This window comes from Mesoplodon mirus (genome assembly GCF_964341445.2).
Source record: "Mesoplodon mirus genome assembly, chromosome: 5".
NCBI lineage: Eukaryota > Metazoa > Chordata > Mammalia > Artiodactyla > Ziphiidae > Mesoplodon > Mesoplodon mirus.
This window is the reverse complement of record NC_138980.1, coordinates 36,188,790-36,216,518: the sequence shown is the minus strand read 5'-3', so window position 1 is coordinate 36,216,518 and position 27,729 is coordinate 36,188,790. Positions and strand designations below refer to the sequence as shown.

Here is a 27,729-nt window from a genome sequence, read left to right as displayed (position 1 = left end):
CAGCGCCCCAGAGCACAGAGCTTGGAGCCACCCTCTGGCCGCAGAGCTGACTCATGGGCACAGCCAGAGGGCCCAGTGATGCCAAAGCAGCCCTTTCTGGCCGCTCGCGCCCCAGACAACCTTGGCCTGCATCTTCACGTTGGTGCCAGTGCTCCCACGGGCCGACTCCCAGGTTAAGAGGCTCACACCTCGTCAGCCCCCAAGACACTCGGCTGAGCTGTGGGGAGGAGCCAGGAGGCGTGAACCGTAAGCTGGGCTGCATGATGGCCTGGGGAGCCCCCGGGAGCCCCATCCCCAGGAGGCCTGAGCATGGGAAGGGCAGGCCCTGGGAATCCCCAGGGGCCCGGCTCGGCCCCATCCCCCCACACCGCCAGAGCCCCTTCGCTAATCCCAGAGCAAGCGTGCGACACCTGGGGACCGCGACAATCAGGGCCACGCTTTCGGAAGATGCCACGGGGCCCACAACGCTGGCCACGGAAGCCTCAAGAAGCCACATGGGGCAAAGTCCCGTGAATATGGTGGTCTGAGTCACAACCTCGCGTGACTCTAAAATGACAGTGTCCTGGTTCAACACCCAATCCTTCCACCTAGGTACCCCCCAAACTGCAGAGAGAAAATGAATGAATAAATAGCAACATGTCCCCCGTGGTCGGGGGCCTTGCTCAAAACAGACGGAGGCAAACGAGGAACGTTTATCACGCCTCTCCTCCTAAAAACCGGCGCTAAGGCCACCTTCTTCTCTTGATCTTTAGTATACCTTTGAACTTTAAAGAAAAAAAGCTCTCTCTGTCACAACCCTCCCGGAGGAAGTGCCCACGGCGGGGCCGCCCACAGCCCATGACAGGGGCATCTTTTATTAGCCCGGAGACGTCACCTGTCTGTGCCCACAGATGCAAAACTGGGTGCTTTTTTCACCAAAAAAAAAAAAAAAGGCAGGAATAAGCTACCAGACCTGAAAAAACAGGCCAAGCAATATGTTGAGGAGGAAGAAATCCTTACAATGAAGTAAATGAGCGAAAAAGCAAAGAACCGGGAGGGTGGGGGGGCAGGAAGAAGGCTGGGTGAGAAGCCCACCCACAGCCTGGGTCGGCCTTGCACTCTCCCTCCCGCGTGGAGCTATTCTGCTTGGAACTGAACCCACGTGTCTCCAGCTCAGATCCTGCTCCTAACGAGACAGGGTGGAGCGGGACCTGCTGGCAGAGGCTTCTTCACACACACAGGAACCCAACCACGGCGGCCAGGAGCGTGAAAGGCGAAGCGTGGAGCCGCCATCTGACCCAGCCATCCCACCCCTAGGTGTCAACCCAAGGGAAACAAAACCACACGTCCACCAAGACACCTGAACGTTCACAGCAGCATCATTCATAAAACCCCAAAAGCGGAAACAACATGACCGCCCATCAACGGATGACAGATACACCAAAGGTGGTCCCTCCACACACGGGCACATCACTCAGCCATGAAAAGGAGAGAAGCCCTGACACTCGCTACCACGTGGATGGAGCCTGAGAACACGATGCTCAGTGAGAGAAGCCAGACGGAGGAGGACACACAGGGTGTGATTCCAATGATGGGAAACGTCCAGAACAGGCCGATCCACAGACACAGAGAGTGGATTCCTGGTTGTCAGGGCCTGAGGGAGGGAGAGGGAGTGCCTGCTTAATGTACAGTGGTTTGGGGGAGTTGATAATGGTGTTCTGGAGTTAGATGGAGTTAGATGGTGGGGTGGCGGCACAGCTCTGTGAACGTACTAAAAACCACTAAATTGCATACTTTATTTTAATTAATTAACTAATTAATTTGTCTACTCCACTGTGCAGCTTATGAGATCTTAGTTCCCTGACCAGGGATTGAACCTGTGCCCAAGGCAGTGAAAGTGCGGAGTCATAACCACTGGGCCGCCAGGGAATTCCCTGAATTGTATACTTTGAGGTGTGACCATTATGGCATGTAATTACATCTCTATAAAACTTAATTTTTTTGAAGTCCAAGGCAGCCTGTTTGGGACCTGCCAGACCGCAGTCAACCTGTCCCGTTTGTCACGAGCACCCTGATCTCTGCGAACGCCCGAGGCCTTTTGGGGAAGGTGTCCGTGACCTCACTCATTTCCGTCTCCCACTCTTCCCCCAGCCCAGAACATTCTCACACCTTCCAGGGCTGGCGCTCAGTTTCTCCAGCTATAAAATGGGTTGATAGAGGGAGATGATTAGCATCCTTGTCAGGGATTACTAAAAAGTTAACTGCAGAGGGCGAGCTACGTACGCAGAACGTGTCGTGCAGATGGGGATACAAAGAGGGTAACCGAGTTTCAGGGACTTGACTGTCTTGTAAGAAAGCATGAGCTTTAAGGGTAAAGCAACGCTTTGGGACACACAGTCAGAATTGACCATTTCTAAACCAGTCGACGAGGGCCTGGTCCACCCAGCCCCAGACAGTGACAAGCTGGCAGGGACTGGGGACGGCCCACCTTCTCTGTGCAGGACCACATGGTAAACGTTTGCAGCTTTGCAGGCACGAGGCCTCTGTCACAACCACGCAATTCCACCACCGTGAGGAGGAAGGTGCAAGTGAACAGAAGCAGCTCTGCGCCGATAAGGCTTTATTTACAAGAACACACAATGGGCCGAGTGGGCCGAGTGGTCCTCGGGCCGCAGCTTGCCGGCCCCGGACCCAGATGCCTGAAATCTCCCCTTTAAGGAACAAAACCTGCACTCCACCGCTTGTAAAGGGGAACCTGAGCTCCACGGCCCAATTCCTGGGTTTCTAAATCGTGGCAGAACAGACAACGCCACGTTCTAGTCCACACTGAGCCCTCATGAGCCTCGTGGCCCTGGGAGGAGGCTTCGTCCAAGGTCAACACTGAACACGAGCCCTTCTCGCCCAGCCAGCTTTCCTCGCTGTGGCCAAGAGCACGGGAACTGCTCGTCCCACACTGAGCGCCCCTCCACCCGGGTGCCCCTGCCCGTGGGTGCCAGCCACGAGGGGCTCAGGCTGCTCCCTCTTTTCTTACCAGTGACCCCCACCGGGCTACCTCCAGAGGCCACCTCTGTGAACCCTCTGTCCCTGGTTAATTAGAAAAGTCCAGGAGAAGGGGGACATCCTGGAGCTGAAACCCAGAAGCAGCTGGGTCATGGGATTCTTTTCAAAGCATTTAAAAATAATCCTCCAGGGTTTCCCTGGTGGTGCAGTGGTTAAGAACCCGCCTGCCAATGCAGGGGACACGGGTTCAAACCCTGGTCCGGGAAGATCTCACATGCCACGGAGCAACTAAGCCCGTGAGCCACAACTACTGGAGCCTGCGAGCCACAACTACTGAAGCCCGCGCACCTAGAGCCCGTGCTCCACAACAAGAGAAGCCACCGCAATGAGAAGCCCACGCACCGCAACAAAGAGTAGTCCCTGCTCGCCTCAACTAGAGAAAGCCCGCGCGCAGCAACAAAGACCCAATGCAACCAAAAATAATTAATTAATTAATTTTAAAAAATAATAATAATCCTCCATTTTTGAAGACCCTCCCCTCTCCCTGTGACTGATCATCATCTCCCGCAGGGTGTGAGGTGGGGTGAATATGCCCCTCGGTGAAGTCAGAAGTGGTGTCCTGCCCAGGGACACGATACAGATAGGGCAGCTCATCCTGGGCCATCCTGGAGTCCCCCCAAACCCACTATGGTTCTCAGGGCTTCTAGAAGTGAGGGGTAGGTGTTCAGATGCCGAGGGGCCAGAGTGCAGACGCGGAGAGAAGTCACATCCAGCAGAACCATGCTGAGGGGTCCAGGCTCCTCTAGGGGCATCTGGCCCCTGGACACCCCAGGAACTCAGAACCAAACAGGGCTACCTTCTCCACCAGCAGCCTTGGGGCCGAGGGCCCGCACACGTACTTACTGCAAGGTTCCTGGTACGCAGTGGGGAGCGAGGCTACAGGGAGATGGTCCAGTAACTGGCTTCTGTTAGGGTTTCTGTCAGGTTCCAGCAATGGCGATGGTTCCTAAAATGTGCAAAACAAAAGCACACTTAACTAAACCGATGGCCTGATTAAGTCTCAACTCCAAATTACACTCCTGGCAACAGCATGCAGCCCAGGGATGCCTCTGCCTCTGTCCCCGTGTGTTCAAATCCTCGCCACTTTCCAGGAACATGAAAACCCACAACCATGAGCACCTGCCCCACTAGAGCCTTTCAGTGACAGCCCATTTTTTTTTTTTTTTTTTTTTTTTTTGCTGTACGCGGGCCTCTCATTGCTGTGGCCTCTCCCGTTGCGGAGAACAGGCTCCGGACACACAGGCTCCGCGGCCATGGCTCGCGGGCCCAGCCGCTCCGCGGCATGTGGGATCTTCCGGGATCGGGGCACGAACCCGCGTCCCCTGCATCGGCAGGCGGACTCTCAACCACTGCGCCACCAGGGAAGCCCTGACAGCCCATTTTAAGCTCAGCTCCTAAGCATCAGTAGCTGAGGAAGCAAGAGCCTCCAAAAACAATCAAATCAGACCAGTGATGCTTCTGGAAACCTTAAGGTACAGGCACTCCTGGGAGGTTTACAAGAAGTTCTGCCTCTTCCAAACCCCCGCAGGCAGGGAAGGTGCCCCTCCAAAGAGGACAGTCAGACAGGAACTGCCGCGTGGTGACCGCCATGTACACCCCCAGGGGGCAGAGAGCACAGGGCAGAGCGCGGCAGGCGCCGTGCAGCTGAGACCCCACGGGGGGCAGGGTCCCCACCACGGCATTCACAGCCAGGCTCAGGGTCACTTGCTGAATGGACACAGGACAAGACTCTAAACGTGGGGTGTGGCCCCAGGGCCTCTGACAGTCTGGGCTCCAGCTGCCCCGACTCACTGGGCTCCCTGCCCCTACCTCCCAGACACCTGAGCTGAGCTGACGGCTCGGCGTCTGCCGGACCCTCCCTGCCCCTGTGCCTTTGCACATGCTGCCTGAAACTGGACTAGCTGCTGGGGGCCGACCTGGCTGCAGGGCAGCTCAGCCAGGGTGCCCTGGGGGTGTGGAACTTGGTCCTGCACACCTTCCCTAGCTCACCAGGAGCTTTAAATAGAACAAGTCCCACAAACTCCCTTTCAACAGGCAACGTGTGCTGACCTTTTCTATCTTTTTTTTTAATCAGGTTTTTAAAATTACTGGGCACGACCCACTACATTGATTTCACTGTCTTCTAACAGGTGCCAGCCCCTGGGCTGAAAGGCCACACCGAGCTGTGGAATGACCGGCCCTGGGGCATTCGCCTCTTCCTCTGGACCAGCTAAGCCGCCCGGGGCCACGTGTAGTCCCAAGGGCTCCTCGGCCGCTGCCACCTGCCCCGCTCTGCAGCCCCACCAGCCTGACAGCGACGAGAGCAGAAGTCCGGGGGTTTGATTACTCTGGCATGTCTCAACATGGCTGTGGCTGGTGGAAAAATGGCCCCCAAGGATGTCCCCATCCTAATCCCCGGGAGCTGTGACTATGCTCTCCTTGGTGGCAAGAGACTGCGGATGGGATGAAGTTAAGGATCTTTTTTTTCTACATCTTTTTTCTTCTTTTTTTTAGTCGCGCCGCACATGGGATCTTAGCTTCCCGACCAGGGATCGAACCCGGGCCCCCTGCACTGGAAGTGCGGAGTCTTATTCGCTGGCCCGCTGGGAAGTCCAAGTTAAGGATCTTGAGATGGAAGATGATCCTGGGTTATTAGGGGGCCCAGTGTCATCCCCAGAGTCCTTCTAAGAGGGAGGCGAGAGGGTAAGAGTCAGAGAAGAACTGATAACAGAGGCAGAGGTCAGAGCGATGTGCTCTGAAGACGGAGGAGGGGCCACCAGCCGAGGATGCGGCGCCTTAGAAGCTGGTCTTCCCTGGCGCCTCCAGGAGGATCAATCAGCCGTGCCCACACCTTGATCCTAGCCCAGTGAGACCCGTGTCGGACTTCTGGCCGCCAGGGCGGTGAGATGATAAATGCGCATTGTTTTAAGTCACTGAGTCTGTGGTCGTTTGTTACCGCAGCAAAGGGAGACTGATCCGGTAGTTTCCACGTACATCTACCCAATGACAGAGGAGAGGGACCTTCTCACCCCCACTGCCCGCAGGCCTCCCTGCTGAGAATACCTGGCCTGACTTTCACTCACATCTGATGGGGTCATGTGTCTCCCTGGTCACTTGTCACTACCTCTTTGCACACTGTCTCCCCAGATGGACGATGGGCCACCCCACACACAGCACGTGGTCTGCAAGGCAAAGACCACCCGAGCCTGTGGTCCTCGGCTGGACAGACCCCAGTCTGCTGCTGCCCATGGCTGTGGGGTCCTCCTGCCCTCGTGCTCTGGGGGATGACAGCAATGACCCCAAAATAGGAGGCTGGAAGCTCTGGGGCTGAGGTTAAGGCTCAGCCCTCAGGCCACAGCCAAGGCAAGGCCTCTGTCCACCCTGACCTATGTCCACACGGGGCTAGGTTCACCCGCTTCCCCTGCTCCCGCAAGGACTGAGGGCTCCCCGTAGCCAGTCTGTCACCACCCTGGAGGCCCTGAGACACCAGGGGCCTGGCCACAGCCCACTCGGCACAGGGCAGCCAGGGCTGAGGGATCAGGGGGCCCTTAAGTGTGGGCTGGGCACAGTGACTTCCTTTCAAGAGGGAGAGTATGGAAAGGGGGGAGGTGTGGCCTTCCAGTGGAGACACCTGAGCAGCACGACCTCAGCCAGGGGACCGAGGTCAACACCAGCAGTGATGAGTCCTGTTGACGGCAGGCACCCCGAGATGAAGGATGAGACGGCCCTTCACAGGTGGTCCTCCTCCCAGCACCCAGCGCCCCAGTGTAACTGTGAGAAAAACACCGGACAAGTTCCCACTGAGGGAGATTCTACAAAATCTCTGGCCACAGTCCTCCTCAAACCTGTCAGGGACGTCGAGAACAAGGAAAGTCTGAGGAACCGTCACAGCCCAGAGGACCCCGAGGAGACGAGACACCTGAATGTCATGGGGGTCCCAGACGGGGTCCTGGGACAGACGAGGACAACAGGGGCAAACAAGGCAAACTGAATGAAGCAGGACCCTAGTCAATGAGAATGTACTCATAAGGTTCACTGACTGCAACAAACGTACCTGCCTCGTGTAAAACAGAATAACAGGAGACTGGGTGTCGGGGTCAGGGGTGTAGGGAACTCTCCCTAGAACTCTCAATTTCTCTATAAATCTACAGCTGTTTAAACGATAAAGTGTATGTAATTTTTAAAAGGAAAACAAAACAGAAAGGCCCTGGTGCCTCCTGCTGCCCAGGCTGGCAGGGCTGGGCCGCTAGCCTGGTAGCGGTTCCCAGGAAAGCCGGGCGCTGAGAAGAGAACTCAGGGTGGCAGGGGGCGTCCAGCTGGAGTGAGGGGACAGACTGAGCGGCGACCCAAGGCCTCAGACACCACCACCCCAAAGAGGCACACTCTGACCATTTCTCCTTTAAAAAAGCGCCCTCTGACAATCAGATGATGTCGCTCTTCCGAGGTGCCTGCCCCACAGACGCTGATGGCTCCTCCACCCTCTGCAAAGGGCAGGCAGGTGGGCCGGGAAGAAGCAGCAGGAACAGGGGGAAAAGCCAGCTGTCTCCACACGCTGAGGCACCAGGAACTGCCACCGGCTGCTGGCACCTCTGGGACCGACCCCACAGGCCTGGCCTCCCCACCCCGGGCAGGGGTAGCTGGGCCCCTGGTCTTATCAGCTCTGGGCCACCTAGGGCTGGCCCTCGCGACGGGTCCACCCACACCACCCACACTGCCCACGGTGGCCCGGGAGCTGGGCCCAGGGTCCGAGAGGCAGAGAGCTGATGAGCATCTTCCGCCCACAAAGGCAGGGAGCCCTCGCCTGTGTGTGTTATCTGATCCAGGAGGGCTCAGCGCCCAACTCGGCCTGCTCCCCGCTGCTCCCAAGGTGAGCTGGAGCCCCTCGTGGGAGCAGGGAGGGCGGGGACTCCCAGGAGGACATGAGCGCAGTGAAGGGGCACCGGACGACCAAAGTGAGGACAGCGAGGACAACAAGATGAACAGTGACAGTCCCAACTACAAACCCACAGAGTACCATAAACACATGCCGGTCCTTACTGGTACGAAATTCAACATGTAATGTAAATGGGGGAGAAGGGATAGCTCTCTTCCACAAAAAATTCTAGATCATAATGCAGAAGGAGTGAGGGCAACATAAATGCACCGTGAGATCTGTACGGTAATCCCTGCTGCAGGAAAGATCCACCGCAGACGCTGAAACTGACAGGCAAATGTTTATGAGAAGCAGGTGTGCTGTCGCGAGGTCCCAGAGGAAGAACCCGCAACCTTCCGGCAGAGACTCCAAGCAGCTGCCACCTTAACGGAGGGGTGAAGGTTGACCCCACAGGCAAAGAGACATATCAGCACATCGCCCTGGGGCAGCCTCCCTCAAATGCATAACCTGCGTGTCACCATGAGAAACAAAGCCAAGGAGAGGGACACTACAAAACCCCCCACCAGGGCTCTCCGGAAGTGTCAAGGTCACGACACACAAGGAAAGACTAAGACACGGCCCCAGTCGGGAGGAGCCTAAGGAGCCTGACACCTGCACCGTGTGGTCCCATGTTGGGTCCTGGGCAGAAAAGGGGCTGAGACGGATACCCGGTGGGATCCTAATAAAATCTGTTGTTATTACTTCAGGTCATCCTTCTGCAGTTACGTTAGGCATTCCATTCGTACCAGGGGAACACGGCTGAAAGGTACATGGGAATTCTTTGTACTGTCTCGGCAACATTTCAATGCCTCTTAAATTATTTCAAAATAAAATATCAAAAGCAAAAAAAACTAAAACAAAACAAACAGAAAAACACAACAACCTCTATCTCCGTCCTCTGAAGTTCACTGCACAGCAGGTTTTAGCTGGAAGAGGAGAGTCTGGCTGTAAAAAGATCCAAACCGATAAGAAAAGAGAAGGCAAGTTGACGCCAGCCTGCAGTCCAGTTTCAGGACTGATTAAAGACCCGACCTGCTGAGCACAAGTTTCAGATGCTTCCTGTCTGAGAGACCTGAAGAGCTGACATTTTCATCAGTCTTTACAGACTGGGAAACAGCCTCTCGTTTACAAATATCTCACCAAATCCTCTGTATCCTCACAGACAACAAAATCCAACTGAGGAAGTGGCAATGGCTCAGCTAGGGAGGTGGCGGGCACCCTGGGTTGTCTGGATCCCAACCCCAGGAAGGCTCTGATCTCATCTCCTGGAAATGTAAGAACCATATCATTTTTCTTTAACGTCCACCCCAGAGACTAGATATAAAATAACTCGGGGTGACAAAGCTACAGGGATCAAGCCAATGTGGTCCTGGCCTCAGGATGTACAGAGAGCTCAATGGACAAGAGTGGGCAGTCCAGAAATAAACCTGCACATTTAAAGTTAGTTGGTTTTCAGTGAGGTTCCCGAGACTGTCCGAGGGGTAAAGAGCAGTCTTTACCACATGGCGCTGGCACAACTGGATGTCCACGTGCAAAAGAATAAAGCTGGACCCCTACCTCACACCAGGCAGAAATTAACTCAAAATTAACTCACATATCTGAATGTTAGAGCTAAACCTCTAAAACTCCTAGAAGAAAACACATGAATTAATCTTTGTGACCTGGGATTAGGCAACGGTTTCTAGATACAACACCACAAGAACAAGCAACAAAAGAAAAAATAAATGAACTGACTTTGTGCTTCGAAGGACATAATCAAGAAAGTAAAGACAACCCACAGGATAGGTGAAGATATCTGCAAACCTTAGATCTCAAAAGGGACTTGTATCCAGAACAGATAAAGAACTCTTATGGGTCAACAACAATAAAGACAACCTAATTCACAAGTGGGTAAAGGAACTGAATGGACACCTCCCTACAGGAGATATACAAACAGCCAGCAAGCACCTGAGAAGACGCTCGACGTTACAGCAATGGAGTGAGGGACAAAAAGAGGCTAAACCCCAGAGAAGGGGCCTCCTGAGCCCGCTCCCCAGTGGCAGAGCCTCACACACAGTTCTGTGATCACATTTCCCATGGTACATCCTACTCCATTCTCTGGAGACCGTGGTGGGGCTGCAGAGACCAGCACAGATGCCCCCGAGGGGTCCCAGCCGGCCGTGTGACCTGGGGCAAGTTCCTAACCTCTGCACCTCGGTTTCTTCATCTGTCAAGTGTGGGTCACCGTGCCCTATTGTGGGGTTGCAGGAGGTTAAACAAGGCCACAGACAAAAGCACCGGAAGGAGACCCTGGCACACGGTAAACCCTCGTAAATGGCAGCTGTCATGGGCTTTGTCATTTAAGACCTTCACTCGGGCAAGGAAGGCAGATCTGGTGACATGCCCCCAGTGGCCACCCAGGACTGCTCCCAAGGGCAGTCTGGCAATGTCTCTTTTTTAAAAAATACCTGCTTTCTTCCACCGGCTGTTCTTCGGCCTTTGTGCTCTGGACACACAGCCCACCTGTCCACCCCAACTCCTCTGCAGGACCTGCCTCTGCAGGGTCGGGAGCACCGGGACAGGAAGGTTCCAGCTGGATCTTGAGAACCTGAGATGCCTGGAAGCAATCAACCATGTCCTGCGGGGCACACTTCGGATCAACCATGTCCTGTGAGGCACACCTAGCACGCTGGAAAGGAAAGCGTGTGCATGTCTCTTTCTAGAGCCTGAGCTCCTCCAGGGGCTGGGGGAATCACAGATCAGGGAGTGGGGGGAGACTAGGGTGGCATCTCAAAGCACTGGGTAAGGGTGGAATTGAATCAATGAGGAAAGGTCAAAAATCCAACTGAAAAGTGGGTGAAAAGCATAAACAGACTATTCACAGAAAAGATATCAAACTGGCTTTTAACACATGAAATGATGCTCGACCTCACCCCTAATTTCAGAAATGCTCATTGAAACTACACTGAGACCCCGGGACCACCCTGGTGGTGCAGTGGTTAAGAATCCGCTTGTCAATGCAGGGGACACGGGTTCGAGCCCTGGTCCAGGAAGATCCCACATGCCACGGAGCAACTAAGCCCGTGTGCCACAACTACTGAGCCTGTGCTTTAGAGCCCGTGAGCACAACTACTGAGCCTGCGTGCCACAACTACTGAAGCCCGCACGCCTAGAGCCCATGCTCCGCAACAAGAGAAGCCACCACAATGAGAAGCCCGTGCACTGCAATGAAGAGTAGCCCCCGCTCGCCGCAACTAGAGACAGCCTGCGCACAGCAACAAAGACCCAAGGCAGCCAAAAATAAATTTAAAAAAAAAAGTAAATAAAAAAATAAAAGTAACTACACTGAGACCCCATCTCTCACGGCTCAGATCAGCAAGTATGTTTCCACTAGAACAGCACACCCTGCTAGTGAGCCTGTGGGACCAGCCCCTCTCAGTGCTAGTGAGAGTAAACCCATCTGCCCCCCGAGGAGGGAACGTGCCAGAAGCTAACACACATCTTGGCACTTATCTTTTGAGCCAGCAATCCCACTTCTAGAAATCGACCCTGAAGATACTCTTCCAAGAATATGAAGATACCTCTACACCAGGGCATTCACTGCTGCACCGTTTGTACCAGCAAGATACTGGAAACAAACCCAATGCACGTACAGGGGAGAGGCTGGGTTAACTGTGCTGCAGCCCCCAGTGGACACCACGCAGCTGTGCAGGAGGGCGGGCACATCTCCATGGCCAGATGAAGCTGCTTCCAGGACACGCTGCGCAGTGAAAAGAGAAAAGTGCAAGAGTGATCCCCACCGTGCCACCTTCCATGTATAAGAAAATATACTCGGGACTTCAATGGCAGTCCAGTGGTTAGGACTCCATGCTTTCACTGCCGGAGGCATGGTTTCAATCCCTGGTTGGGGAACTAAGATCCACAAGCCGCAAGGCGTGGCCAAAAAAAAAAAAAAAATATATATATATATATATACACACACACACACACACAATTCTGCATTTCTGAGACATAAACTAATGAGATCATTCTCTGCAGGAGGGAGGGCGAGGAAGGGTGATGATGCATCTCTCCAGACACCTTTCTGACCCTTGAACCATGCTAATGTCCCACATACTAAATGAATGAGGGAATGAATGAAATCAACAAGAACTGTGGTGGGAGGGAGAAGAATCCTACAATGAAATACAAACAGAAGCAAACCAAACGGTATTTCAAGTACATAATACAACCACAATAAAGAGGAAAAGAAAGAACTAAGCCATGTCACTTTTAAGCATGGTTTTGGAACTATGTGCCTTTGAGATAAAGATAAAGCAAATATTGACTTACTCCAGGGGCTTATTTTACTGTGGGTGACGAAGGGCTCTCACTGACAGAGACAGGGTTACAGAAAAGGGAAGGGGAGGCCGGCAAGCAGCCTGCACGAACAAAGGGCTGGAAGTGGAGGTGTCGGTGTGAACTCGTGGGCACTAGTGTGTATAGGTAGAAGCAGAAATGGATGTGGGTGTCTGTGCGATACATGTACACACAGACACACTAATGTATGCACATGTGTACTTATTTACACACCTATTTCCCGGGCAAAAGGGCCCAGAGGCAAAGACACCCCCTTGGCAATGAGCAACTGAACACCCAGATCTTGGTTTCTAAATGCACTGTCCACAAGAAGAACCAGGGCTCCTTGGAGAAGCAGTCAAGCCTGGAGCTGAGGTGCGAGTGCACAGCATGGGCCTGGAACACCTCACTGTGCCCGAAAGTAGGGAAGTGCCCAGAGACTGGTGGGCACATGCCTGAAGGACACGAGGAGCCAGCGGGCGGGAGCTCTACCTCTGGATAAATCTGGGACCACTAGAGCAACCGAAAACAATGACAGCAATGGATTACAATCTACTGAATCAGTTAAGGACCCATGCGTCCTCGCTGATATAAATAAACAGATGGGGAAGAAGAGACAGCTGTTCTTCACAGTAGAAAGCCAACTAATAAATGCAGAAGGAATGGTGGAATTAGACAATCCCTACTTGGCAAGAATCAACAATGGCTGCCCAAACAAACAGTGAATGTTGGGGGAACAACGGGGTGTTTACATCGTCCCCAAGGACCTCCCGCAAGAAACTTACCAATTACAAATGGTAAAATTGTAACTTCAGGGTGGAGAAATCTGCAAGACACCCCCTTACCCAAGTGGGCCAGGTTGATGCCACCAGACGTGGGCTCCAGAGGCAATGCTCCGAGAAGGACACCAGACTGCTTCTGGGATGTTCCTGCCAGACGTGAGAGGACCGTCAGACAAACCCACACCGAGCAACGCCCCATGGGATAACGGGCCTGTACTCTCCCAACGTCCAAGCCACGAGCCAGAAGGACAGACTCAGACACTGATCCACATGAACAGAAACAAAAGCGACGTGACCTATTAATGCAGTGTGTGAGCCCGGACTCTGAGAATTTTGAGAATTAACTTCCTGGTTTTGATAATTTGATAAGAGAATCCCTTGTTCAGAAGAGATGCCCACTGAGGTATTTAGAGGTAAAGAGGCATGTATGTGGAACAGTTCAGGAAGAAATGCGCAGAGAGAGAGGATGAGAGAGAGAAAAGGAACAAGAGCAGCTGCGGTGAAAGGTTAACTCCTAGGGAGCCAGGTGAAAGGTGTCTGGGAATTCTTCGTGCCATTCTTGCAAATTTTCTGGAAGTCTGAAATTACGTCTCCAAAATTTTTTATTCAAAAAGGAAAAAAAAGAGAAAGGAAGCATTTGGATTGAAAGGACAAAAAAAAAAAAAAAAAAAAAAAAGGAAGCACGTGGGTGAAAGGCCAGGGAGCCAAGGAGGCTGCCAGCACCTGCTTTTGGAACATCGTGGACAAGAACAGGGCCTGCCAGCCCACCTACGTCTTTACTAGGCTCGGGGGGTCAGGGACACAGCCTGGGCAAAGGCTACCACCTGTCCCCCAGCCCACAGCCCAGGCAAGGGGCTGGTGCCACACAGAGAGCAGGGCGGACAACGGCACCCTGGGAGGGGGTGTGGCACCCCAGCAAGCTCCCCACACGGCCAGAAGGCCACCCCTGCAGACGCTCAAGACACCAGCCCATTCTCTACTCGTGTGTACAGGTCTTCAATGTTCCATGACTAACCATTTAAAACCATAATCATTGACAAAATAATCTTCCTATTTCTCTGCAAAGGTACCTCGTAATTTTGTGGGGCCGGACGACGCACGTGTGCACAGGTTCTGAGCCCAGAGAGGACCCTGCCTCTCACCCATGGCTCTGGGGACCCTGGACAGGTTCCCTGACCTCCCCAAACAGCGTCGTCCTTCTAGAGCTTGCCTGGAGCTTCCCCTGGAGCTAGTGTGAGGGTCAGGGATGACCAGGACAGATAAAAAGGCCGATGATGGGGGCACAGTTCACCATGTGCAGGCCCGGCTCTAAGCACCTGGCACGTCTGATCAGCCCCAAAACCCTAGGAAGCAGGTACTGCTCTCACAGCCCATTTCACAGATGAGCAAGCTGAGGCATGGGGCAGTGATCACACAGCTAGCAACAGGGGAGGCCAGCTCGAGATCTGTGTCCTAACCACGAGCCTCACCCTCCTGTGCAGACTACAGGAGAGCCGCGTGGAAAACACAAAGCTCTGTCCCCCTCCCGGGGCCTCCAGACTGTGGGTCCTTCTAAAACCCATAAAAATGCAGGAGAAAAAAAAAGTGGGCCAGTGTTTTGGTAATCTCAGGGAAGGGAAGACCTCTCTAGACAGGTCACAAGACCAGGCGCTTTAAAGGAAATGACAAATTTGGCAATAAGCTTTAAAATATTCTATGTAACAACACATCAAAAATAAAGCCGGGAGATAAATGAGAAACTGAGAAAAAACATATAATGCTGAAGATGCTAACAGCCCTAATATAGAAAGGGTTATAATAAAACACTGGTTCTCAACCAGAGGCGAGTCTGTCTCCCAGCGGACACCTGGTGACATCTGGGGACATCTGTGCTTGTCAGGACTGGGGGAGGGAAGGGGCTCCTGGCATCAAGGGGGTGGGTCAGGGATGCTGCTCAACACCTCCCTGTGCCCGGGGCGGCCCCCCCAGAACGATCCAGCTCAGAAATATCAATAGTGCTGAGGGTGAGAAACCCTGTTATAAGTCAAGAAAAAAAACAAACACCCCAGTGTAACACATGGGCGAGGGCTATGAACTGGCATTTCAAAAAAAAAGCAGCGACTAGGAGGTGACAGATTAGAAGGAGGCACAAAAGCTGGGGCTGTCGCCAGGACGATGAGAGCCCCCAGCTGTCGTAGGAGCATCCAAGCAGACCACCTTTCTGGGGACAACTGAAAAACACCCTTCAGGATAGAAGGGTGTCCGCTGGGGAGTGTGGAGTCAACAAACTAGAAAGACCTCCACCTGACACACGGCGATGACCAGAGAGCCTTCACCACGATGTCAAGAATGGTTCTATCCGGGTGGCAGGATCTGGGGACATCTGTAATTCACACAGGCTTCTGTCTCTGCTGACAACACTTATGTACCACTTTTATAAAAACAAAGGGGACGCAGAGCCGCCTCGAGAGCCGTGCCAGGACCCAGAGGTCCCATCCCTTCAGCTCCATTCCCAGAGGTCCCATTCCCAGCAGCTCCCTGGCTGGTCCGTCTGGGTGGACGGGAGCTGATCTCAGGGCAAAGAGGCCACGCGTACTGGTAAACCATCACCAAAATGATTACGGTCCCCAACCTAATTCAAATTTAAAAATACCAAGCCACGCTGGAACCCTCGTACACTGCTGGTAGGATTATATCACAGTGTAGCCACTGTGAAAGACAATTTGGCAGTTTCCTAAAGCGTCAAACATGGACCTTCCATCTGGCCCAGCAATTCCACTCCTAGGTATCTACCCAAGAGAAATGAAACGTGTCCACATAGAAACTTGTACATGAATGTCCATATTATGCATCATAGGTATTATTCACAATAGACAAAAAAAAGTGGAAACAGCCCTAATGTCCATCGATGGATGAACAGATAAAATGTGGTCCATTCATACAGTGGAATATTATGCAGCCATGGAAGGAGTAAAGTACTGACCCTCGCTATAACACAGATCCTCTGAGAACATGATGGTCAGTGAACATGATGGTCAGTGAGAGAAGCCAGACACTGAAGGCCACACAGTGTGTGATTCCCTTTATATAAAGCATCCAGAACAGGCAAATCCACAGAGACACTACAACATTTGGTTGTCTGGGCTGGGGAATGGAGAGTGATTTTTTTTTTTTTTTTTTTTTTTTTTTTTGCGGTATGTGAGCCTCTCACTGCTGTGGCCTCTCCCGCCACGGAGCACAGGCTCCGGATGCGCAGGCCCAGCGGCCATTGCTCACAGGCCCAGCCGCTCCGCGGCATGTGGTATCCCCCTGGGCCGGGGCACGAACCCGTGTCCCCTGCATCGGCAGGCGGACTCCCAACCACTGCGCCACCAGGGAAGCCCGAGAGTGATTATTTAATAGGTATGGGGTTTCCTTCTGGAGTGATGAAAATGTTCTAGAATTCAATGGTGGTGATGGCTGCACATCCCTGTAAATATAGTAACAACCACTGAATTGTACACTTTAAAAGGGTGAACTTTATGGCACGTGAATTATACTTAATAAAGTTGCTATTAAAAAAAATACCAAGCCAGAAAAAAAATAGCACGAGAGCTCCCCGACGTTTGATCAAAACTCTGATGCTGTTTTGAAGCTTCAACTAAATATATCCAGAATACTGGGGCTGCTCATGCTGTTGGTGACCAGAGGCACCCACTCGGTCTGCTCCTGGTTCTCTGCCCAGTGCCATCCTGACCACCACCCCTCAGGCCGCCCACCTGGGCTCTCACAAAAAGAGTGACAGCTAACAACCAAGTCACAGCCCAACCATCTTGCTGGCCTTCGCAGACTTATCTCGAGGCTGCCCTGGGCCTCCCTGCACCGGGCACTCCTTAACCCCAAAGACCTGCCTCCAAGTGGGCATGACACACTGACCCAGATTTGGAATCCTGAGGCAGGATCAGGGCTACAAACCAGTCAGCTTAGATGGGGCAAAGGAGAAGAAAACAAGGCCAAAACTACAAGGAGAGTGATGACTCAGGAGTCGAGGCCTTCCCAAGCCTGATCCTGAGAAGGTAGAGCTTCACAAATATTTTTGATCATTACAGGTCCTTTGAGACGTTCATTTCACCAAATGTGAAAAGGAATAAACAAAAGAAGGGCACCACTGAGGCCAACAGATGCATCAGCATCCTTGAAAAACCCAAGTCACCCAAGCCATTTCATTGATCAAATGAGTTTAATCCTAATTAATCCTGATCAGTATAAGCTTGCTTCAAATAATACTGGGAATCAGAAGTAGATTCTGGTAAGTTAAGATGTGTATGATAAGACCTAGAACAACCACTAAGAATATACTTCCAAAAATATAATGAAAAAATCATTAAAGGAATTAAAATGTTACACTAGAAAATATTCACTTAATGCAAAAGAAAGCAGTAAAGGAGGAAGAGAGAAACAAAAGATGTTGGGCAGAAAGCAAAAAGGAAAATGGAAGACGTAAATCCAACTATATCAATAATGACTTAAATGTGACTAAACAATCCAATCAAAAAACAGAGATTATCAGATTGGAAGAAGAAAAAGATCTTACTATATGTTGTCTATAGTCTTCAGATTCAAAAACATAAATAGGCTGAAAATAAAAGGACAGAAAGGGGTATAACATGCAAATAGCAACCATAAGAAAGCGGGAGTGGTTATACTAATATCACACAAAATAGACTTCAGAATAAAAGTGTCATTAGAGATAAAGATGGCCAGTTTATAAAGATAAAAGGGCCACTCCATCAGGAAGATATAACAATTATAAACACATACGAACCTAATAACAGAGCCCCAAAATAGATGAAGCAAAAACTGACAGAAATGAAGGGGAAAATAGACAATTCAATAATAGTTGGGGACAGCAATATCTCACTTTCAATAATGAATAAAACAAGGAAGATCAACAAAGAAACAGAAGACTTGAACAACACTACAAACCAACAGACACCTATAGAAATCCCCACCCAAGAGCAGCAAAATATCCTTTCTTCTCAGGACATATGGAACATTTTCCAGGATACACCAAACATTAGGCTACAAAACAAGCCTCATCAAATTAACAAGAATTCAAATCATACACAGTAGGTTCTCTGACCTCAATGGAAATTAGAGGTCAATAACAGAAGGAAATGTGGGGAGTCACAAATATGTGAAAATTAAACAACACACTCCTAAATAACCAATGGGTCACAGAAGAAATCAAAAGTGAAATTAAAAAATACTTTGAGGTGAATGAAAATGAAGACACAACAAACCAGAACTTATACAGTGCAGCTAAATCAGAACTGAGAGGTAAATTTATAGCTGCCTATATGAAAAAAAGATGAAAGCACTCAAATCAATAATCTCAACATCTACCTTATGGCACTGGAAAGAGAAGAGCAAACTGAACCTAAAGCAAGCAGAAGGAAGGAAATAATAAAGATCAGAGCAGAAATTAACAAAATAGAAATAGAAAAAAAATTAACTAAACCAAAAGCTGGTTCTTTGAAAAGATCAACAAAATGGACAAACCTTTAAGGTAGAATGATCAAGAAAAACAACAGAGAAGACTCAAAGCGCTAAAATCAGGAATGCCAAATGGGACATTACTACTACTACCCACCTTATAGAAATAAAAAGGATGATAAAATAATATTGGATAATTAGAGTTACTACTGAGCAAAAAAAAGGAATAAACTGTTGATACACACAACAGTTCAGATGGATCTTATGTGAAAAAGCCAATCCCATAAGGTTACATATGATTCCCTAACTGTCAAAATGACAAGGTTATAGAGCTGGAAAACAGATCAGTCGTTGCCAGGGGCTAAGGGTGGGAGGTGGGGGTGACTTTAAAGGGGGATCACGAGGTAATTGGTCTGTGTTGACAAGACAGCTCTGTATCTTTTTTTTTTTGACAGTTCTGTATTTTTATTGTGATAGTGGTTACACAAGTCTACACAGCTGATAAGAGATCACACAGACATACCAAAAAATGAGTGCATACTAAAACTAGTGAAATCTGAGTGAGGCCTGTAGTGTACTGTGCCAACATCAACTTCCTAGTTTTGACAGTGGACTGTGGTCGTGTAAAATGTTACCACTGGGAGAAGAGCACATGGGACTTCTCCATACTATTTTTGCAACTTCTTGGGAGTCTGCAATTCTTTAAAAACAAAATGTTTTGGGAATTCCCTGGCAGTCCCGTGGTTAAGACTCAGTGCTTCCAGGACTTACCTGGTGGTCCAATGGTAAAGAATCCACCTTACAATGCAGGGGACACAGGTTTTTTTTGTGTTTTTTTTTTGCAGTACGCGGGCCCCTCTCACTGTTGTGGCCTCTCCCATTGCGGAGCACAGGCTCTGGATGCACAGGCTCAGCAGCCATGGCTCACGGGCCCAACCGCTCCATGGCACGTGGGATCCTCCCGGACCGGGGCACAAAGCCGTGTCCCTTGCATCGGCAGGCGGACTCTCAACCACCGCGCCACCAGGGAAGCCCGGGGGACACAGGTTTTTTGTGGGTTTTTTTTGCAGTACGCGGGCCCCTCTCACTGTTGTGGCCTCTCCCGTTGTGGAGCACAGGCTCTGGATGCACAGGCTCAGCAGCCATGGCTCACGGGCCCAGCCGCTCCACGGCACGTGGGATCCTCCCGGACCGGGGCACGAAGCCGTGTCCCTTGCATCGGCAGGCGGACTCTCAACCACCGCGCCACCAGGGAAGCCCAGGGGACACAGGTTTGATCCCTGGTCAGGGAACTAAGATCCCACATGCTGCAGGGCATCTAAGCCTGTGCACCGATCTCACGCACCTCAACTGGAGCCCGCATGATGCTAACTACAGAGCCCACGTGCTCTGGAACTCACGTGCCACAACTAGAGAAGAGAAAAAAACTCACACAACACAACTAAAGAGAAGTCCGCACACCGCAACAAAGAGGCCCGCGTGCCACAACTAAAACTTGACGCAGCCAAAAATAAATAAAATAAATAATAATAAATCTTAAAAAAAAAAAAAAAAAACCTCAGTGCTTCCACTGCAGGGGGCCCAGGTTCAATCCTCCCACAGCCGTGAGGCCTAAATAACTTTAAAAATAAAAAAACTAAACCCAAAATATATAAAAAACAATATGGGGGATATTTCATCATGGACAGGAGGGCATTCTGCCATATGGGCTGATGGTTTGGGGCTGGGTGATGAGTATGTGGGGTTCTTTACCCTATTTTGTCTACCTTTGCGTGTGTTCAAATTCCCCGTAATGAAAAGTTCAAAAAATAAAACAAAGGGAACCAGCACAAGGATGGCCACTGACAAGTGCCTTCGCCATCCAGATTTACAAATATGCTTCAGAATGTTCCACCGTCAGGACTGCATGCCATCTTGTCTGATACCCTCCCCAAAACGATGGCCAGAGAGGAGACCAGGGCCGCCTGAGTGTTTTCACAACACAGATCATAACAAGATGCGCGATTGTCCAAATACCACCTTGAAGAATGACAGTATTACAAAAAGCATTTGAGATGGGGCGGCGGGTGGGGGGGCACCCTGGGTTCTACAAGAGGTTTCTCCATTTCAAAGCCCTTGTTTCCGGGTGGAAATGATCTGCTGCAATACCAAGGTCTTAACTCTTCCAAACGGGAAGCTTAAAAAGGCAGAACAATAAAGAAAGAGAAGACCAGTTGACACAACCAACAGAACGAGCTAACACGGTCCAAGAACCGGTGCTCCCCCCGGACCTTCTACGCTGGGCCAGGCACCCGAAACACAACACGACCACTCAAGGGAGCTGAGCCCATCGCTTCACACGTACTCACTCTCTTCCACTCACAGCAATCCTCTCCGGCATTTCCACCTCAGGACCTTTGCACGTGCTCCTTGTGCTTCCATGTGGAGCTTCTTGTCCCTTCGAGTCATTCAGACCTCTGCTCAAACGTCCCCTGGGAGGGGCCTTCCCTGTCCGCCCGTGAAGGAAGCACTGCTCCCCCAGTTCTGCGATCACACCCCTCTCCGGTCCCCATCACACAGGGGCCATGGCTCCTTGCTGGCTCCTGGGCTCCTGGCCTGCAGGATAAACACGGAGCTGGCTGACAGCGTAGAGCCCAGGCTTTGGGGGCTGCGGTGAGCCTGCTGTCTTCTCTGCCGCAGCCCGCTGTAAGCTGAAGCTTCTAGCTGGCAGCGGAGTGCGAGCCGAGCACTTATTAACATACGTGCCCCGTTTACAGCTCGCTGGCCCCTAACAAGGAGAGCAGGTGAGGACACCGAGGCCCCAAGTCGGTGGCAGTGACAGGGTTCGGGAGCTCAGGTCCCATTCTGAGCTCTGGTTCTAGACCCCAAACCAAGTGCTGCCTGGGGCAGAGGCCTGGGAGGGCCCTGGAGGCTGTGGAGAGGCTGGTCACACCCAAAGTCCCCTGGCCTTCCTGAGTGCCCAGATGGCTGGGGGGGGGGTCCCTGTAAGGCAGTACTAGGGGACCCCAGAGCAGCCCTGCTTTCCAGGGAAGCCTGTATTTGCCAGCAATGCCTCCCGTGCCAGCCTCCGCCGATAGCTGCAAGGGGGTGAGCACCTGAGGGTGCGACGCCGGCACTTAGGGGACCCAGGCAAGGCGCTCCCTACCCCAGGGGAGGGCTGTGGAACCGCTCCACACCCAGCGGGGACATCCCGAATGCAGATCCATGGAGGCAGACACCCGAGGGTTCTGGCAGGTGCCCGAGACACCCATTCTAGCCAGGCCCATCTCCACAGTCCCAACCCAAGTTCACAGGCTGAGCCCCGAGCCCGGCGGGGCTCAGATGAAACCACGGGTCTGGGGGACAAACGTTCTCAGCCGACACTGCAGGCAGACGAAGGGGAGCGTGGGTTCAGGCTCTCTCCCCTGTGCGGGGCGGGGTGGGTCACTTAGCAACGCCCACTCCCTCGCCCTTGACCGATCCCGACCACGTTGGGCTCCCAGCCCTCCCAGGCTCCCAGCCTGTGTGACAGGACCCCTGCCTGTCGGTCACAGGGCCACATTGCAGGTCCCACACTGGGGTCCTTGAGTCCCCGACTACTGCATCAGCCTCTCGGGGCCCTATCACCCCCGAGCCGACCGCTGGACCCCAGGAGCACTGAGACCCTCACGAATTCCACACGTCAGGGGCTCAGCAGGGACCACAAGCAGCCTTCACTGTCTTGGTTTTGCCTCCGGTAACTGCTGGTTTTTACACCGGGAGGATAAATTATTTTTACAATGAATATCCCTCTAGGAGGCTTGTTAGGAAAACAGCCACTGCAGCTCGGTCGATCCAAAGTTTTCAGGCCTTCTTTTGGCTAAAGGCCAAATTAACAAACACAGGGCCTCGGGAGCACAGGTGCTGGAACCCAAGGCAGCAGCTCCGGGTCCCCCTGTCTCGGTGGCTGCACGGAGGACACCTAACCCAGTCCTCCTCCCCACCCGGAGCTGATCGGCAAACTCCACTGTCCCGCCAGGGCCCTGGCGAGGGCCTGGGGCACCGCTCACCCCAGGACCACGGTCCTCCAGCAGGTGGCCCACAGCAGACCCCAAGTCACCAGAGGAGGACCCCAAACGAGGCATGCAGAACAGGCCGCGAGGCTCTGAGCTCTGGACTGGCTGCTCCAGTCCAGCCACCCCCAGGACCACCACCCTGGCAGCCTGGTCCACAAAACCCCAGCCAAACCCTCCGACCCACCCCTTTAAAATAAAGAAGCTCCAGGAGAAGAAGAAACCAGCTTATTTTCAAGGTGCCTTCTAATAACCTTGCTTGTTCCCCAACTTCCTTCCCTGGACAAATATGGAACAGCAGCGTAAAAACCGCGGGCTATTCTGGAATGCAGTGATTTCAGAAACTTCTCTTGCAACATCTTGATTCACATTCAAGGAAAGACAGAAGCCCAGAGAAAAATCGCCCCTGTAATCTCTGAACGCTCTCCCTGGGCCAGGGAGACATTGGGACATCAGAGCCAGGTCACTCTCCTTGCGGGGCCATCCTGGGCGCTGTGGGGTGCTGAGCAACTGCCCCAGCACCACCACCCCGATTCCAGGAGCCGCCCCCCCCAGGTTGTGACAACCGCAGATGTCCCCAGACACTGCCCAGTGTCCCCTGGGGACAGAATTACCCCCGGGGTGGGAACTACTTCACTCAGGGGTTTTCACGGATTAACTCAGTTAATCTCATCCACCCTTGAAGCAGAGATCTCCACTGTCATCCCCATTTCGGAGATAAGGACACACACCCAGCAGAGGCAGGCTCTGAGCCCAGGCAGGCCAGGCACGTGGGTACCGGCCTCCAACTGCCGATCCCACTGGCCATCCTACCTTGAGACCTCAGGCCATTTTAGACTGTCTGCAGCTGTGGGATGTTATTTCCAAACTATGCTTGTACACGGGTCTCAGCTTTCCTATAGCCAAAGAAGCATCCCAAGTTCCTGCAAGTCGCTTCACAGAAACATCTCGGGTCCCAAATTCAGAGCCCCCCAGAACGGCCAGCATCCGTGCCACAAATGCACCGCCCTGAGCTCAGCCACAGGACCCATCAGCCTTCACAGCCAGGCCAAGGTTTCAAGCTCCCGTTAAAGATGAGAGGCTGCGTACAAGCCTCCACAAGAAGGATTGAGGCCACGGCCACGCCACCCTGCCCATTGGGGCTGGCCCTCCAGCTGACATCCTGCAGGCCAGGCTGGTGCACTCACCCCTCACATGGCCCTAGCTGCTTCACGTTGCATCTGTCTCGTCTCCCCAGCTAGAGGCTAACAGATCCAGAACTTCTGATGGGCTGGGCAGGCAGGCGGGAATGGGATGGGGAGATGGCGGGGGCCAGCCTCCACTGAGCACCGGGCATCCCCTTTATAGCATCCCCGGCCCCAGTACAGCACTCAGCTCACCCAGGACCAGCGCTAGGTGTGAAATGCACATAGGATGTCAAAGACAGCGCCACACACACACAAAAAAAAGAGTGGAAAATAACTCATTAACAACTTTTATAATGATTACACGTTGAAATGATAACATTTTGGGTATACTGGGTTCAATAAAATACATTACTCAAATTAATTTCCCCTGCTTCTTTTCACCTTCTAGAAAACTTTAAAGGACACACGGGGCTTGCTTTGCGTCTTTACTGGGCAGCGCTGCCTTAGAAAAGCTGTCAGTTTACACTTTCACCTGTTTTCTTCTGAGGGTTTTGTCATCTCAGTTCTCATATTCAGGTCTTAGATCCACTGGAGTTTGTTTTGGTGCCTGGCGGGGCGGCGGGGGGGCACCGTACAGAGCCTGACGTTTCACCAGGTGACATTCCATTAGCGTCCACGTGTGTCTCCCCTGGTGTCCTCCCGGTGCCACGAGCAGCTCCCTGGCACTTGGGACCCCCCCCCCCAGGTCTCCTGTATCCTCTGCTAAGGGGACAGCAAGTCTCTCACACACGTCACTGTCCTCAACACCAGTGGGAGGACCAGAGCTGGCTGGGCTCTGCCCTGCTATGAGGCCACACCCCCTCTGTCCCCTCACGGTCCCTGAAGAGCCCAGCTGCATTTCCAAACGGCCCGGCATGGTGACGGCACTTCCCCTGGAGGGCAAGGGGGCACCCGACTGCCTCTTTATCCACTGAGGATGCTGGATGCCTGGGCAGGAGCCATGGCCACCTGCAGAACTCTGCTCGGTGGCTCTGTGGGGATGTTCACAACCCGGTGGCTGCCTTCTAAGGTACAACCCACAACCCTGTCAGGGCCGGGGCCAGGCAGACCAGGGAAGGGAAGTGGCCCAGGAAGCAGCTCGAGTTCAAACCTACTGGCCTGACACGTGGGGGCTTGCGGGGGGGTGGGGCTTGGAAAGGAGGGCACGTGTGGTCTAATCCCGAGCCACGTGAAGCTCTCGGGGAGCCCGCTCAGGGCTTGGACCACACTCAGCCAATCAGGCCAGCAGCGAGGCAGGCAGCAAACAGGACACCCCCTTTCTAGCCCTGGTGGACTCTGGGGCAGGGAGCCCCAGCGCTGCCCACCGGGAGGAGAATGCACAGGAAACAGACAAGTCCAGGCGGCGGGGGCCGGGGCCACGCTGCTCCACGGAGCGGACGCACAGAAAGGTACTACAGGGGACCGAGCCACCAAGCGAGGCAGGGCCAGCACAGCCCACCCCCTGGGGGCCCTGCCCAGCACCAGCTGGAGGCAACAGAGGGCAGAGAGGTGAGGATCACTAGTGAACGCTGGAGTCCAGAACCTGCGTATGCAAAAGGCGGCCTGAGCTCCTCCTGCAGGTGAGTGGGGGCAGCACGCCTGACGGTTGGGCCTCCTGACTCTGGCCTCCCTCTCTGACCCCTCCCCCACCCCAGCCCTCAGGCTGTAGCCCCACAAAAGGTTTTAGTGCTGCCTCTGCTGTGGGCCGACTGGGTGAGCATTCTGCACGCCACAGCCCTGGAATTCTGGAACTCTGAGACAGTGCGGGAAAAGAAGGGGCAGGAAAACGCAGAAACTACTAGATCCCCACAGCAGGTAGTGGAGACACAGCGTGTCCGCCCACACGCGGGCACATCACTCCGCCATGAAGAGGAGAGAAGCACTGACACTCGCTACAACGTGGATGGACCTTGAGGACACGATGCTCAGTGAGAGAAGCCAGACACAGAAGGACACACAGGGTGTGATCCCATTCACATGAAACATCCAGAACAGGCAAATCCACAGACACAGAGAGTGGGTTCATGGTTGCCAAGGAGGACGGGAAATGGTGACTGTTAAACAGGTATGGGGGTTTCCTTTGGGGGTAAGGGAAATGTTCTGGAATTTGATAAAGGTGATGGTTGCACAACTCTGTAAATGTTCTAAAAACCACTGAACTGTCCCCTTTAAAAGGATGAATTGTATGGTATATGAATATTATTATACAATTAAAAATATATTTTTAAAAAGGCAGGGCAGGAGCATTTGAAGAGGGGCTGTCCTAGAGAACGTGGGATCTAGTCGTCAGCACACCAGAGCCGACCTCTGGGCAGCCGTCCATGGCTCCCACGTGACTTGAACACCTCTGGTCTGGCCTTGCTGACTAGACTCTACGCTCCTTGAGGGCAGAGCTGCTGGCCCCTTCCACTTTACCCCTTGGAGCCTGGCACAGGGGGTGCCCAAAGCTGCCCGAGAGACAGACTGGAGGGCTACCCCGGCTTCCCCTGCTTCCTCCGCGAGGGTATCCCAGGCAGGGCGCCGAGTGTCCCCTCCAAGTCCTTGCTCCTCTGCCTGCTGTTCACCTCGCCCATGACAAGGCTCGGCCCAGGTGGCAACTCTTCTGCAGCTCCCGGGCCACCACCCGAGCCAGCAAGCACGGCCCCGGCCCTGTGCTTGGTTTGCATCTGTCTCGGCAGTTCTGCTCCCCCAGGCCCTGCCGTCCCCGCTGCTCTTGGGAGCCCGGCTCTAGGCTTTCATCACGGGCTGGGACCCACTGCGGGCAAAAGACACTGAGCCGCTGGCCTCGTGCATGCGGGCCAGATGACTGGCGCTCTCCGCTGGGTGACAGCAGACGCATGGATGGGCCCAGGCTCGGCGCACGCCCGACGGCGGCAGCCCTGGTGGATCGCGCAACCAAGCTGCTGACCACCTGGCCGAGAGCCACATGGGGGGCCTGCTGGCGGTTCCCGATTTCGTATCTTCACCTCGAGGCTGGCGGACGGCATGGCTGGGCATTTACAGAGGCCACTCCACCCCTGCTCCCCGCCACGGCCAGCCTGGACCTACCCACACCACACCCCTCCCCAGCCGCAGCTTGTCCACCGGCTGGCTGACCACCCTTCCTTCCGTGGGGCCCGGCACGGGGGTCTGGACGTGCAGAGAAGCCCATTTCGAGGACAGCGCTGCCCCTCAGTCTCCAGCTCAGAATGGGCTCGGGTTGCCTGTGGAGCGCCCAGGACACAAAGAGGCGGGCAAACCAGACGTCTTCCTTCCCGAGAGGGTGTCAGAGAGCTCGCTTTCTTCACCGGCTCCCTCCTCTTCCTTGGGGGAAGGAGCTGGAACGAAGCGGTGAATCCAGAGTTTCAACTCCAGGGCCTTCACTCACACGCAAGCTGGAGACAGCAAGGCTCTCTCCCGACCCGTGCGGAGATAATCAGATCCATGCAGCTCCCGAGCCGCCGAGGTAGGAAGCCGGCCCGCGGACGCTGGCCTTTCTGATGCAGGGGATTTAAAGCACAGAACGGAGGACTTCCCTGGCGGTCCAGTGGTTAGGACTCCACGCTTCCATACCAGGGGCCCGGGTTCAATCCCTAGTTAGGAGACTAAGATCCCACAAGCCGAGAGGCGTGGCCAAAAAAATAAGAAATGAAAAAAAGGATAGGACGGGCAAAGAGCGGGGATCTGAAGGGCCCAGCAGCAACTCCCAGTCCTGCTGCCTGGCCAGGGTCCTGAATGCATCCTGGGGGCAGCTCCCAGGCTGCCGCCTTCCCAAGTGGGCCGCCCAGCACACAGCCCCTCTCCACCCGACGCGTGGTCTGGGGCACCCCCAGCACAGCCCTGTCGCCGTCACTGCGCCGGCTGGCGGCTTCAGGCTGGCTCCTGCTCAAAGGAGGCCTCCGGGATCCCTGTTCTCCTGCACAAAGCACAATTCCGGATCCCCTGCCAGCTCGTCCTCCACGAATCACTTCTCTCCACGTTCTCTCCCCTGAGACGGGAGCGAGCAGCCACGAAACCATGAAGGTGGGCCCACCTCCACCCCTACCTGCCCAGGAGGTGCCGTCACTTGG

At 53.4% G+C, this 27,729-nt stretch overlaps 1 protein-coding gene across 1 annotated transcript in view; it reads right to left on the bottom strand.

The window, feature by feature from the left end:
* KDM4B (lysine demethylase 4B) overlaps window positions 1-27,729 on the bottom strand; it is a 141,194-nt gene that overhangs the window by 106,743 nt on the left and 6,722 nt on the right. The window contains 1 exon segment of the mRNA XM_082621824.1: window positions 3,879-3,985. The gene's annotated coding sequence lies outside the window, so the exon portion shown is untranslated.